This window comes from Pseudophryne corroboree, chromosome 9 (assembly GCF_028390025.1).
Source record: "Pseudophryne corroboree isolate aPseCor3 chromosome 9, aPseCor3.hap2, whole genome shotgun sequence".
Classification (NCBI taxonomy): Eukaryota; Metazoa; Chordata; class Amphibia; order Anura; family Myobatrachidae; genus Pseudophryne; species Pseudophryne corroboree.
The window spans coordinates 21610955-21626367 of record NC_086452.1 but is presented as its reverse complement, the minus strand read 5'-3'; the positions used below and the strand labels follow the sequence as shown (position 1 = coordinate 21626367).

At 48.3% G+C, this 15413-nt stretch overlaps 1 pseudogene; it reads right to left on the bottom strand.

Moving 5' to 3' along the window:
* Nucleotides 1–382: 382 nt before the first annotated feature.
* Nucleotides 383–3922, bottom strand: LOC134957599 (uncharacterized; annotated as a pseudogene).
* Between the last annotated feature and the right edge of the window lie 11491 nt (nucleotides 3923–15413).

Genomic DNA, 15413 nt, shown 5'->3' with positions numbered 1-15413 from the left:
ATTTAATAAGAATATTTAATTCATTCAGATCTAGGATGTGTTATTTTAGTGTTCCCTTTATTTTTTTGAGCAGTGTATATATATAAAACACTAGGTGATTCATCGCGCCCTACGGGCGCTCTTCACACCGTCGTAAGGGGCTACGCCCCGGTAAACTGGACAGAAAAGTGAAGGAGTAGAATAGTAGATGGTGAAGTTGTGGTGGAATGGTTGGTTTGTTTGTGGGGAGATGTAGTATGTCAAAAGGGAATGTGATGGTGAATGGGGTGCAGGCTTTTGTGAGTGGGTGAGCAGTGTGTATAGGGGAGGCTGGTAAGATTGTAGGTGTCAATGTTATGTATAGAGGAGATGGTTGTTCAAGGCAAGTATGTGAAGATATGGTTTACATGTTAAAAATTTGAGTGAAAACAACATTTTTAGTAAAGTGTTGGGTGTCACCAAGGAGCTGGCCTTGTTGTTCAGTTGGTGTAATGTGTACTTTGACGTGATGTGCTTTTCTTGAGCGTGATAATGCAACGTACAGTTGGCCATGTGAGAAGACGGATGTCTGTAGAAGAATGCCAACGTGATCAAAAGTTTGGCTTTGTGATTTGTTAATGGTTATAGCGTAAGCTGGAGTGATAGGAAACTGTCTACGGCGTAAGATAAATGGTAATGTTGTATCACTTGGTGCCAAATCTATGCGTGGAATAAAGACAACGTCCCCGTGGTTGCACTCTGAAAGAATGCGGCATTTTATGAAGTGTTGTGCCAGGTCTTCCACGATTAACCGTGTGCCGTTACACAATCCATGTTGTGGGTTTAGGTTGCGTAAAAGCATGATAATGACACCTTTTTTTAAGAGCAGGACATGTGGAGGCATTCCTGAGGGTGTTTGGTTGTGTAGAAATTCTAGGGGGAAGGTCAAAGTGTCGTTTGGATCTTCTGTGTCCACAGAGTCGGCACTGTAATAAATAGTGGGATTTCCTGGTATTAAATCAATTATTTTTCTATTCATGTCTAGTGTGTGTGCATTTGTGGGTGCAACAATTACTCGTTTTGCAAGGGAATCTTCTGACATGTGATGTACATCAGTAAAAATAGTTTCAATAAGATCATCGTGGGTTATCATATGTGGTGGGATTTGAATGGTGGTATTGTCATAGAAATGTGGGTTTGGTGGCAGGCTTCCCATGCCAACGTTTAGAAGCCATGTATTGTGTTCCTCGTCTCCCTCTGTGCGCATGTTGGTTGTAAGAGTGAGATGAGAGAAAACTTTCCATAGGTGGCTTGCTTTAATGCAGCATTCAAGAATATCAGTTTGGGTGCCTCTTGGAACAACTGGAAGTGTTTGTCGGAAATCTCCTCCTAAGACGATAACTTTGTTTCCAAATGGTGTGTTTATGTTCATGATGTCACGTAAGAGTGTGTCAATACAGCGTAGGCCATGTTTTGGAAGCATAGTAATTTCATCAATAATGATGAGGGTAGCTTGACGTAAGAGATCAGCTTCAGGTGAAGTTAGGCGGAGGGAAGAAACGGAGGTATCAAGTAGTGGTACAGGAAGTTTGAATCCACTGTGAACAGTGCGTCCTCCTTTGAGTAAGGTAGCGGCAATTCCAGTGGTTGCAAATGGCAATACAGTGTTACCCTTTCCTCGTATGTATGCTATGAGTGTGGTGTAGAGGAAGGTTTTGCCCGAGCCACCGGGTCCATCCAGATAAAATGCATGGTTGGTAACTTGGCAATTTTCCACAGCCATGATAATTGTGTTGAAAGCATGTAACTGCTGTGGGTTGAGCATTGCAAGGCGTGTCATAGCTTCCTGAGCCTCTTCTATGACATTATACAGGTGTTCTGGTGGTGGGTGACCCAGTGGATTAGGTAAACCAAGTAGTGTACAGGAAAGTCCATGTTGTTTTAAGACTGTGTTAATTGCGTGTAGCGCTTTGTTTTGTGCAATGTTGGGAGAATATTTTTGAAGAAAGTCAAGAGTTAGATCCAGTAGGTGATCTTCCCACAATTGTAGTGGGTGAGTAGGCTGACAAAAGCAGCAGATGTATGAGAACATGTCGCGTAACTGTTTTGGCATCAGGTAGGTGGCTCCGTCTGTTAAGCAGTAATGCCATTCTTCATCGGATGCAAGAAGTCCGCGTGCAAAAGCAGTGGCTTTAAAGGTTTCATAGTGTACATTATTGACTGTGCGCAATGATTGAAAACTGGTTGAACCGGGCACATGCAGAAGTAACATGCGTAAGTAGAAGCGTTCTTCATTTTTGAGACTGACCGTATACATTCTTGCCACAATTTTATCACCTCCTCGTTTTCTTTTTTGCCAAACTCCATGCGTATAAAGTTATAAACGTAGTATTGGGGAATGTCAGTGTAGAGCCATTGTTGTGCATGTTGGTCATGTGTGTTGAGGTCAAACCAAGATTCCAGTTTAGTTTTTCCAGTTTTGGCAGCAAGGAGGGCTTCTTCCTCATGTCCGTGTTCAAAGATGAGTGTTTGTTGGTGAGGTAGATGTACTGGAAGTCGTATGACAGCGTGTGATCTTTTGTGCATAACATATTCTCGTAGTCTCCAAATAGCTTCTGGTGGGCTTACATAGCGACAGTCGATAAAATTTTGGATTTCATTGTACTGTTGCTCTGCCTGACCATCTGGTTTGATAACCACATTAGCACAATCAAATCCCTTAAAAATGTACTTGTATATGTACTTAATAGCGTAAAGGGATGTGCAAACTTCCACATTTATGTGTGCATTGTACTTTAGTGCCAAGTATGGATTGTATGGTACCACATTTTGGTTGAACATAAGTACGCCTCGCACTTCAATGGTTTCTTGAGGTCGACGTTGGTAGACAGGATAAGTATGACGATGTATAATGGTGTTGTCATTAAACATTTTTGGGAAATTTTTAGAACATTTTCCATCTTTCATGCAGGGTGCTCGTGGATTAGTGGTGCCGCATGGACCATGTAGCATGCAGCGGAGAATGATTAGGCGTAAAATGGGTGTTTCTACATGTGGTATTTCTGCGGATACAAACTTATTGATTTGTTCAACAGTGTTAAATTTATCCTCAGCTCGTAGTGCAAGTAGTATGTGAGCGTGAGGAAGTCCTATTTTTTGGAATTCGATAGTATAGACAAAGGATTTTGTCTGTCCGAAAAGGCAATGCTTGGTTAGGTCATCCATAAGTGCATCAAGTTTGATTTTGAAGACGCGTGCAACTAAATCAGGTCTATCAGAAGTGTGTTCACCTGGGCGTAAATTGGTGAGTATTTCCGGCCATGTGGGATTAGCAGTGAAAGTAATGAAAACATCTGGTGCTCCCCACTTACAGAAAATAGACATAGCGTCACAGCAGCGTTCACGCATATGTCTTGGGGATCCTTCAAAGGTAGATGGTAGAATAATGGGAACGCCAGCTGGTATGTTATTGTAGTCTGCCATGTTTGCAACGTGGTCAGCTAGTCCCCGATACTGTTCTGCTCATAATCTGCTTTGATTGTGGCGAATGTAGTTTAATCGGTTTGCCTCAACCTGAAGATAGGAATCAACTAACCACTGCGGACATAATGGGACTGAAATCATCGCGAATAGCTGTTAAAGCGGCTTTGTATTGCAACATAGTAACATAGTTGCGAACTTGATTGAGTTGTGCTTCACTGTAAGAATGACATTGCCAATTTGGTTGCCAGCCAGGTTCCCCATAAGGGAAAAACAGAGCATATGTCATAGGATCCATGTTTGGGCTTAGAATGTTCAGGTTAATGAATGGTTGGTTTGGATTTTCAGGATTCTTAGGATAGATTCGTATGTCTCGTTGGAAAGGTGGTTCTCCATCTTCGTTAACAAAGATCATGGCAACTTCATTGGATGTGGGGTTGTTGTATCGTCGGTAATCAGAGTGGCGATCACGTCTTAGGGCCATACTAACGACTGGAACTTGTTCTCCTGTTTGAGCTGCAAGTTGCATGTGGTGTTTATGAATGTTAGTAACGAGCTGGTAGCTATGTGCAAGGCGATTGTGTTTGCGAAAGAAGCGATCAATTTGGTCTCATTTGCGTCATGTTGTTGGCGAAAGGTGGCTGCTTGTGTGCTGTCCATAACGTATAGCTGTGCAAACTGTGGACCTTGGTTGTTGACCGGCTGTAGGTGTGAAGTGCGATGATATGTCTGTCCATGTACTTTGAATACGTAAGGGCCTTTTCCTGGTAAAGTCATAATTGTAGCTCCCATTAAAGCAAAGGAAACGGCACTGTTGTAAGAGCGGATGTTTTCTCGAAAATGAATGCGGTTGGGGTTAGCTGTGTCAGAGAGTAATTTTTGTAGAAATTCAGGATACAGTAAATCGACGGAATTGATGTCTTGTGGTTTTGGCAGCTTAACTTTGCCTTTTTGGCAACAGCTAGTAAATTTGCCATCAGATGGTCGTTCTGGTAGAAAATGTCGTGCTCCACAAAATTGGCACATGACGTTAAAAGATCCGCAAGTGTGTGGGGTGACATGCTGGTGTTGTAACGTAATATCATTAAAATGTATAAAGTGAGTGTGTAAGTCCTGAGCGTCTAAATGGGGTTCTGAATGTGGCAAAGGTGTTGGTGTAGTTCTGTCAGTAGTTAGACGAATGCGGCTACGCTGCTGAGATTGAGCATGTGCAGTGCGGCGTACAGTGCGTTCTTGTAAAGTTTCTTGTTGGAGTCTTATTTTGTGTTGTAGTGCATCTTTAGTGCGACGTGACTGAGCTTGTTGTGTAGTTTGTTTGTGACGTTGAAGGCGTTGAGAGTTTGTATGTTGAGATCTGCGGATTGTGCTGGTCTTCAATGTTTGGTTTAGTAGTCTGGCTCGTTCATATGCAGCTTTGGTTTGTCGGCGTGTTGTGGTTTGTTGCATGGTTTGGAGATTTTTTTTTTTTTGTAGTGATACTGTTTTACTGGCCACAATGGCACTGCGCGAGGCTTGACTTTGTTTAGCTAGCCATCTGGCCTGGCGTTCTTTGTTTTTTCGTTTTTTTCGTACTAAGGGATCCTCATGTAAATCCATAGTAATCTACTGTGTGTTGAGTACATAAAAGTATTAGTGGAGACAATGATTTTGGCTGGTTTACATGTGTGTAAAGGTGAGGGTTTGTGGAAGTAATAGCTGTGTATGATACTCTTGCTTATGTGGAGAAGAAGGGGAAATGTAGGTAATAGAGGGAGACATAAAAATCACTGGCTAGTAAATAGTATAACAGAGTGAATACGTTATGAAGGTGCAGAGGCACGGTATGTAGAAATGTCAGAGATGAAAGGTGATAGGCAGGTGAATGGTAATGGTAAAAAAAGTCACATACACGACTTGGGAGGAAGGAAGGTGGGTTAAAGAGGGTGAAATGGATAGTATTAGAATAAGGATGAAAAGGAAGGAGTGTATAGTTACATTGGGGTGTGTTACATTGGAAATGGTGTTGGTTAGTGATGGTATGTGGAGTTAGAAAGGGGCAATAATGCCGATGTGTTGTAAATGCTGGATGTTATTTAGAGCATAGTCCTGTGTAGTTAGGAAGTGGAAATGTGCTGATAGGTGATGTTAGGGACATGTATTGTTGCAAGTTGTGTTGTAAGGATTGATTAATGTAGTGGTAATAGGTAATTGGTTAAGTAGTCTAAGTGTGTGTATTGTTGTTTTTTTTTTTTGGTTTGGGGATAAACATGCAGTGAATGATAAATTGGGAATTAGTGATCAATGAGAGCGAGGACAGTAGGTAATGTAGTAGTAAAGGTAGGTGATTAGACCGGGAAGCAAAACATAGTGTGAGTAAGGGGCATTGTAAGAAGTGGTGTGGGGTGCAATTGGAATGCGTTACAATTGTAAGTAGGTGTTAATGGGTAAAGATAGGAATGGTGTTATAGATAGTGTGTGTGTGGTGGATCGGTAAAAGGGGTGTGTGTGTGTGTGTGTGTGTGTGTGTGTGTGTGTGTGTGTGTGATGTGTGTGTGAATAGTGGTGTATTGGCAAATGTTATGTGTTCATGGGTTTATTGGTGTTGCTTGTGGAGTGGGGTTGAAGTAGATGGAGGTGAGGAAAAGTTGTTGTGGATGTGGTGGTGTGGGCAGGGGTATGTATGTTGCGTGTTTTGGAGGAAGAGGGAGGATGGGGGTAGTATAGATTTTGCTATGTTTTGTTTTGTTTTAGGGGGGGTGATGGCCACTGTAGGTGTGATGTCTGTTGGAGGTGTAGATGGTGTGTGTAGGGAAGGGGTGAAGGTATGTGAATGTGGAAGGTTGTGGTAATGTGTAGGGGGTAGTGTTGGGGGGTGAATGTGTGGGAGGTGTGTGGAAGGTATGGTGTTTTGGTTGGTGATGCAATGGAGTGGGTAGGGTGTTGAAGGTGTTGTGGATGGTGGCGTGTTGATTTGCAGGGGTAGGGGGATAGTGCTAGTTGAGTGAAAGTTGGTGTGAATGTGGGGGTGTAGGCAGGGGTATGTATGTTGTGTCTTTTGGAGGAAGAGGGTGGATGGGGGTAGTATAGATTTTGCTATGCTTTGTTTTGGTTTGGGGGGGTGATGGCCACTGTAGGTGTGATGTCTGTTGGAGGTGCAGATGGTGTGTGTAGGGAAGGGGTTAAGGTATGTGAATGTGGAAGGTTGTGGTAATGTGTAAGGGGGTAGTGTTGGGGGCTGAATGTGTGGGAGGTGTGTGCAAGGTATGGTGTTTTGGGTGAGTGTTGTATGGGCGTATGAGGTGGGTTGGGTGTTGGTAAGGTGTTTGGGGTGGGAGAGGGGCGTTACGTGTGTAAGCGTAGCTGGTAGTGGGGTTGTTACGTGTGTAAGTGGCACTGTTACAGGGTGCGTTAAGTGTTTAAGTGGCACTGGTACAGAGGGCGTTAAGTGTGTCAGCGTCACTGGTACAGGGGGCGTTACATGTGTAAGCGTCACTGGTACAGGGGGTGTTACGTGTCTAAGCGGCAGTGGTACAGAGGGCGTTTCGTGTGTAAGCGTCACTGCTGCAGGGGGCATGACGTGTGTAAGCGGCACTGGTACAGGGGTCGTTACGTGTGTAAGCGGCACTGGTAGAGCAGAAGTAACGTGTGTAAGCGTCACTGTTAGATGGCCTGTGTGTGTTATGTGTAATGAGCTGTGTGTTGGGTATTGTGGTGTGTATGTGTGGAAGGTTGAGTGTCTGGGGGGGCGGAAAAAGAAATGTCCATGTTATTGCTTGTGTAAGCATCACTTATAGAAAGGGCGTCACGTGTGTAGGCGTTACTGGTACAGGGGGGCGTTACGTGTGTAAGTGTCACTGGTACAGGGGGCGTTACGTGTGTAAGCGCCACTGGTAGAGAGGGGGTTTTGTGTGTAAGCGTCAGTGCTACAGGGGGCATTACGTGTGTAAGCGGCACTACTACAGGGGGCATTACGTATGTAAGTGTCACTGGTACAGGGGGTGTTGCGTGTGTAAGCGGCAGTGGTACAGGGGGGGCGTTACATGTGTAAGCGTCACTGGTACAGGGGGCGTTACGTGTCTAAGCGGCACTGGTACAGAGGGCGTTTCGTGTGTAAGCGGCAGTGGTACAGAGAGCGTTACGTGTTTAAGCGGCACTGCTACTGGGGCGTTACGTGTGAAAGCGTCACTGGTAAAGGGGGGCATTATTATGTGTGTAAGTGTCAATGGTACAGGGTGGTGTGACGTGTGTAAGTGGCACTGATGCAGGGGGTGTTATGTGTGTAAGCGTCAGTGGTACAGTGAGCGTTACGTGTGTAAGCCTCACCGGTAGAGGAGAAGTAACGTGTGTAAGCGTCACTGTTAGATGGGCTGTGTGTGTTATGTGTAATGAGCTGTGTGTTGGGTATTGTGGTGTGTATGTGTGGAAGGTTGAGTGTCTGGGGGGGCGGAAAGAGAAATGTCCATGTTATTGCTTGTGTAAGCATCACTTATAGAAAGGGCGTCACGTGTGTAGGTGTTACTGGTACAGGGGGGCGTTACGTGTGTAAGTGTCACTGGTACAGGGGGCATTACGTGTGTAAGCGGCAGTGGTCCAGGGGTCGTTACGTGTGTAAGCGGCAGTGGTACAGGGGGCATTATGTGTGTAAGCGGCAGTGGTACAGGGGTTGTTACGTATGTAAGCGGCAGTGGTACAGGGGGGGTGTTACGTGTGTAAGCGGCAGTGGTACAGAGGGCGTTACGTGTTGAAGCGGCAGTGGTACAGGGGCGTTATCAGCCTTACTGGCAAGGTGGGGAAGGGAGTAGGGGGGGGGGGGGGGGTGCTGGGTCCTATATAGAGCAGATATACTGTTGTGTGTGTGATGGTGGTGGGGGCGGGGGCTGGATGGGGAGTGTGGATTGTGGTGGCGTAAAGCATGCCACGTCCCCCCCTTGCAGCACAATAGTAGGCATGACGTTATCTCCCCCCCCCACCAACAATATCAGCCTTACTGGCAAGGTGGGGAAGGGAGTAGGATGGGGGAGGGGGGGGGGGTGCTGGGTCCTATATAGAGCAGATATACTGTTGTGTGTGTGATGGTGGTGGGGGCGGGGGGTGGATGGGGAGTGTGGATTGTGGTGGCGTAAAGCATGCCACGTCCCCCCCTTGCAGCACAATAGTAGGCATGACGTTATCTCTCCCCCCACCAACAATATCAGCCTTAGTGGCAAGGTGGGGAAGGTAGGAGGGGGTGGGGGTGGCGGGAGATGTACTGCTGTGTGGCTGATGGTGGTGGGGGCGGGGGGTGCATGGGGAGCGTGGCTTGTGGTGGCTGAAAGCATTTCAGTTGCCCCCCTTTCCTGCACATTACCAGGCATGAGGTTATATCACCCCCCGCCCCCCCCAACAAAATCATGGCTTAATGTGAAGGTGGGGGGAGGGGTTGTGCTACAGGTGATTGGGGGTGGGTGTGCAGGGGTGGATGAGTGCTGGGTGATGGTGGATTGGCCGATGTGGGCCGCAGGCAGAGCGGGGTGGGAGGTGCAGGTAGCAGGGACAGCGCTGCGGGTGACGGAGGTGGCGCTGCCTTGACTTCCGCTGCGGTGTGTGGCGCCTCCGGTGACACAGGGTGAGCGCTCTGTGCGTCTCGGAGACGGGGCTGCTGAAGGGCGCTGGAAGTGAGTGAGGCTGCTGTGCGGGGGTGCTCCCTAAGTGCAGTGCGGCCGTGAGGTATTTGTACGGCGCGGCTCCTGTACGGCACCTCGGTGTGCTGAGGGTGACGGGGCTGCTGAAGGGGGGTGGATGTGAAGGAGTCTGCTGTGCAGTGTGGTCGTGGAGTGACATGGTAGGGGGGGCTAGCGGCGGGCTTGGTAGCGGGTGTGTGGTGGGTAAGGTGGGTGTAGTAGGTGGTGGTGGGTGGTAAGGGTGTGTGGGTGTCTGTTTGCGTACCTGCCAGTGTGGGCCGTCAGTGAGAATGGTGTGTCTCCTGGGGGTCCCTTCTCCTATAGTGTGTCATGTGGTGTGCTGACACAGATAGGGCAGGGTCTGTGACTCCACCCAGCGTTATATATACACACATACACACACACATATACAAACATATTTTAGGAAATATATATACAGAAATATGCACACATCCATATAGATTTCCACAGATACCCCTATATATACACACACACACACATCTTTACACGTAACATAGGCTTACAGTGCTCAGCAGTTTAGGAAATATATATACAGAAATATACACACATCCATATAGATTTCCACAGATACCCCTATATATATACACACACATCTTTACAGGTAACATAGCCTTACAGTGCTCAGCAGTCCTGTAAATCACTGACCCCTCACAGGCTTAATAGCCTGAGCTGTTTGCTGCCTTAAACGCAGCTTAGTTATGGGGCCTCCCTGTGGGCATTACTCCCCCCCCCCTGTCCCCGCGATCTGCCTTGTCAGAGACGGACCGCGGCTGCCGTGAGAGCTCTCTGCGGTCAGCCTTTCAGCTCTCCCCCCTCTGCATACAAAGCCGCCGTTGTTGGCTCCGCAGCTCTGGCGGGTAGCGGCTAGCAGAAGCTAACCGCGGGAGGGAGGGGGGAAGCGGCGTCCGCGGACTGGGGAGCGTAGGTATGGGAGCGGGCGTCCGCGGACTGGGGAGCGTAGGTATGGGAGCGGGCGTCCGCGGACTGGGGAGCGTAGGTATGGGAGCGGGCGGTCGCGGACTGGGGAGCGTAGGTATGGGAGCGGGCGGTCGCGGACTGGGGAGTGTAGGTATGGGAGCGGGCGGCCGGGAAGCGGCTGCGGCTTGGCGCCCAGTGGCGGCTGCTGTGCAGTCCGCAGCTGGGCAGTGGAATACAGGCAGTGAATGGTGGCTTGGCGGCCAGCGGCGGCTGTCCGTGGCTGGCCAGGCCGGAGGTGTGGTGAACTGTGTCCACTTGCTTGGCTGCTGAAGGGGGGTGGATATGAAGGAGGCTGCTGTGCAGTGTGGTCGTGGAGTGAGATGGTAGGGGAGGGCTAGCGGCGGCCTTAGTAGCGGGTGTGTGGTGGGTAAGGTGGGTGTAGTAGGTGGTGGTAAGGGTGTGTGGGTGTTTGCTTACCTGCCAGTGTGGGCCGTCAGTGAGATTGGGGCCTGAGTCCGATGCAAAGTGTCTGTATTTGCGGGATGCTAGGTTCACTGCCTTATGCTAATGCCTGGATTTGTGCGGCAGATCCTCCAGTAGCAAGCCTCCATTTGCTGCGTGCGACTACACCATAGAAGCATAGCTAGACGCCTACGAGACAGATCCCTTGTGCACACTTTACACAAGGAGAGATCCAGCCCAGATCCGTCGACCGGAAACGCACATAAAGGCATACATTAGATTCTGGAGTATACAACATTGTACGAGTGTGAAACGCGTGTTATTAAACACAAGCCCCTTGTTAGTAGCAATGGCTCAAACTTTGTCGTGTTATAAGTCGCTATTGTTGGGATCTCGCATCGATGGATACAGTACAAATACTGACAGGTACAGGTGGGTATAGCTGATTAATGCAGAGGTCACACTGATATAAAGCGACAACGTGGGTGAAGGGCAGATATTAATGGGGTGTTAGTGTGTTTACCCTCTTTATTTTTAACTTGACACATGCGCAGACCACCAATAATATAAGGCTTGCGTCCATCTTTGAATGGTATTGCTCTGTGTTCCATATTACCATATAATAACATAACCCACAAAACCTTTGTAATAATCATTGTGTTGTACCTGTGTACAGGTCTATATCTGTGTACAGGAATATCTGTGTACAGGCCTGTGTACAGAAATATCTGCGTACAGGCCTATCTGTGCAGAGCCGGTCCTAGGCATAGGCAAACTAGGCAAATGTCTAGGGCGTAATTTGAATTGAGGGTACTATTGTGTGGCCATGCCCCTTCCCAGCAAGAACACGCCCCTTTTAGAGCTGTGCCGAATGTGCGCACTGTTCCTATTTTAAATATAGGGGGAAGGAGCGGTGTGTGGTTCATCAAATCGACAGTGTCTAGGTCGACAATGTTTAGGTCGACCACTATAGGTCGACAGTCACTAGGTCGACATGGATGGAAGGTCGACAGGGTTTCTAGGTCGACATGTGCTAGGTGCTAGGTCGACAGGTCTAAAGGTCTAAAGGTCGACATGAGGATTTTTTTTTTCCGTGTCGTTTTCTTCGTAGAGTGACCGGGATCCCAAATTAGTGCACCGCGTCCCCTCGCATGGCTCGCTTCGCTCGCCATGCTTCGGGCATGGTGCCTTCGCTTCGCTCGGCACACTTTACCGTTCCAATCGTAGTCCACGTGGATCGTTAAGTATGAAAAAATTCAAAAAAAGAAAAAAAAATGTGAAAAACTCATGTCGACCTTTAGACCTGTCGACCTAGCACATGTCGACCTAGAAACCCTGTCGACCTTCCATCCATGTCGACCTAGTGACTGTCGACCTATATTGGTCGACCTAAACATTGTCGACCTAGACACTGTCGATCTTCAGACCGGATCCCGGTGGGAGCACCAAAATGAGTACTGCTATGGGTGAGGGGTGATGGTGCTGGGAAAGGGTGCAGGGTCAGAGGTGAAACTAGCGGCGGTGCTAGGGGGCACCAGACAAAATCTTGCCTAGGGCATCATATTGGTTGGGGTCGGCTCTGTATCTGTGTACAATACATATGCGTACAGGACATAGAAACATAGAATATGACAGCAGATAAGAACCACTTGGTCCATCTAGTCTGCCCCTTCTAATTATCCTTTAGATAACCTCATCCCTATTTCTGTCTTAGTTATTTGTAAGGATATTCATATGCCTTTCCCATGCACGTTTAAATTGCTCCACTGTCTTAGCCTCTACCACCTCTGCCTGGAGGCTTTTCCATTTATCCACCACCCTTTCTATGAAGTAATTCTTCCTTCAATTTCGTCTCCCAGTGCCAGCCTACACCTGTCTGCACTTACTTGCTACTGCCCACACCCCTCCCACTGCTGCTCGTTTATGGAGGAAAAGTCATCAGGGCGATGACATGTTTCACACTGAATCGCATTATCGTAGCCCCGCCCCCGCTTTACAATGCAGGAAATATGGCCATTGTATAGTGGGAGGAGGGGGGGGGGGGCTGCGATGATACGATCACACTTCCACCCCCATATGCCGATACAACACCCGTGTTGTTGTGCTGCCCTGGCTTCCCCCTCCCCAGGTAGTGAGCCCTGAGCCATGCCTGACACAGCTATTATCAGCCCCTTACAGGTGCAGGTACTAATCAGCCTGCTCATATAAACCAGAAATAGGCTTTATGGGTGCAGCCCTCCCTTCTCTATCACACCCATACCCCCAGGACCCCTTATCCGGCTTTTCGTCAAAGCCCAAACTTTAGTCACATCTGTTTAGCAGAGCAGACATTTCCCGGGGGTTTAAATCACATAGGTCAAAAACCTGGAACAAACATATCTCCCGATTATCACTTTACCAGTGCTGTGTACAGGCCTATACAGCGTCGGACTGGCTGACCGGGGATCCGCTTCCGGTCAGTTATGCTGCAATATTTGCATACAGGCCTATAGCTATGTCTTTGTGTTCTCTTCCAAGTTTGTTAGTGATAAATGGTTGCCTCCTTAGAGGTACTACTGTATATAAAGTGACAATTATTAGCGGTGTTATGACACGTACCCACATAATAACATAAGACACATCTTTTATATTATAGGAATCAGAAAGAAAAGAAAACCTGTTTGGATCAAACTGACTCTCTCATACAAGTCTATAGATTACGGACAGATCAAGGAAAGTACAGGGGGATTAGAGCGATAGGAAGTCTGTCCCAAAACTAGACCGTAGCTGTCAGCTGCAATGTCTGCCATGGACTCAATTCAGCAGCTTCTAGGTACATGCAGCGTGTGAGGCCCCCTGCTGGCCAGCCTACGTAATAACCTCTCAGTGACAGCTGCAGTGATATAACCATCCAAACAGGAGTTGTCTATTGTTTCCTTACGTTTCCCTCCATGCTTAAGGATCCCCTGTCATTGTATGTACTGTGACCCTGCTGAACTGCCCCAAAATGCCATACCAGGGGGTGGGGGGCAAACTGAAAGACATACAGTAATACTATATTTTGGGGATATATTTTAGAAACTAAAGCTAAAGTTGTTGTTTTATTATTACATTTCTACACGTTGACGCTATTTATTGTTATTACCCTTATTTTCTCGCTCGGTCTTAGGCTGAGTACACACTTGACGATGGCGCATAAGATGCAACATCGTTAAGGGAAACATTAACGGACATACACAGTGAATTATATCGTTAGTGCCGGCATCCACCCACACCCAGGTGCACGCGGTCTTGTCCAAAATCTTTAGATTTCAAGGCTGGAACTAAAGATATTGGGCCTAATTCAGACCTAATTGTTGCTGCAAATTTGTTGGCAGTTGGGCAAAACCAAGGGGGTCATTCAGTTTTCGCACAGCGGGCGATCAGGTCTGAACTGCGCATACACCGCAGTGCGCATGTGCATGCCAGAGATACGATCGGCATCTCAGCCCAGCGATCGCCTCTGCCTGATTGACAGGCACAGGTGCTCGCTGGGTGGGAGGGGGTGGGCCGGCGGCATTTGGCCGCCCTTTTTTGGGGCGCTGTCCAGGTAACAAAGGCATGCCCAGACCCGCAACACGGCGAAAAGTCGCGCCCCAGTGCATCAATGCTGCGCAGGTGGGGACTTACTCCCCAGGTAAATAGCATCGCCGTGCGAAGCTATCACACCTGTGTGGTGGGGGGGGGACCAGACATGCGAGGCGGACTAGCCCTGTCCTGGGCGTCCCCCCGCATGTCAGGGTGGCTGATCGTAGCCGTGCGCTACGATCAGGTCTAAATTAGCCCCAATGTGCACTGCAGGTGGGGCAGATGTAACATGTGCAGAGAGATTTGGGTGGGGGGTGTTCAATATGCAATCTAAATTGCAGTGTAAGAATAAAGCAGCCAGTATTTACCCTGCACAGAAACAAAATAACCCACCTAAATCTAACTCTCTCTGCACATGTTACATCTGCCACAACTGCAGTGCACATGGGGGGTCATTTTGCAGGGTCCATGGGGGTCCTGCAGGGTCCATGGGGGGACAGTTTGTCGCAGCGCAGCGATCGGGTCGGAACTGCACATGCGCCGGCGCATAGCAGCTTTCGTTACCTAGCGATCTCCTCTGAGACAGAGGCGGTCGCTAGGTGAGAGGGGGCTGAACGGCGGCGTCAAGCCGCCATTTAGGGGGAGTGGTCCGGCCAACTCAGGCGTGGCCGGACCGTTGGGGGGGGCGGGCTGCAGCAGCTCCGTGACGTCTCACACAGCCGCTGCGGCCAGCTGGTGCGACGAACAATTTCCGGCCAGCCACAGGAACTGCGCTGGCCGGGGGAGTTACTCCTCACATACAAAGGCACCACCACTGTGCGATGCGTTTGTATTTCTGCAGGGGGGGGGGGAGGGGGGGGGACTAAAATGCGGGGCGGGCTAGCCCTGTGCTGGGCATCCCCCACATGTCAGTGAACATGATCGTAGCTGTGCTAAATTTAGCACAGCTACGATCAACTCGGAATGACCCCCATGGTTTTGCCCAACTGCTAACAAATTTGCTGCTGTGATCAGGTCTGAATTAGGCCCATTGGGTTAGATAACGACCTGCAGGAGCGCGCATGGCTAACGATGTAGTGCATACACACTGGACGATGTGAACGATAGATATGTCGTCTGATCCGCTGGTGCATATCGTCAAGTGTGTACCCAGCCAAAGGGTGTGTACACACGGTGAGATCCTTGCTATGTTCGATTTTTACTTGCGATTTCCCTTGAACTCCCCGGAGCCCAGATAGGACAGATTTTGACTAACTTTTCTTGAGATATGGACTATGTGTGCTTACGATTTTGGCTTATGTGAGATTTTGGCTTATGTTTAGAATTTCATCTGGTTGCTATACAATCATTATCTTAGTCACTAATAATATAAGCAACTGCACTCCGTAC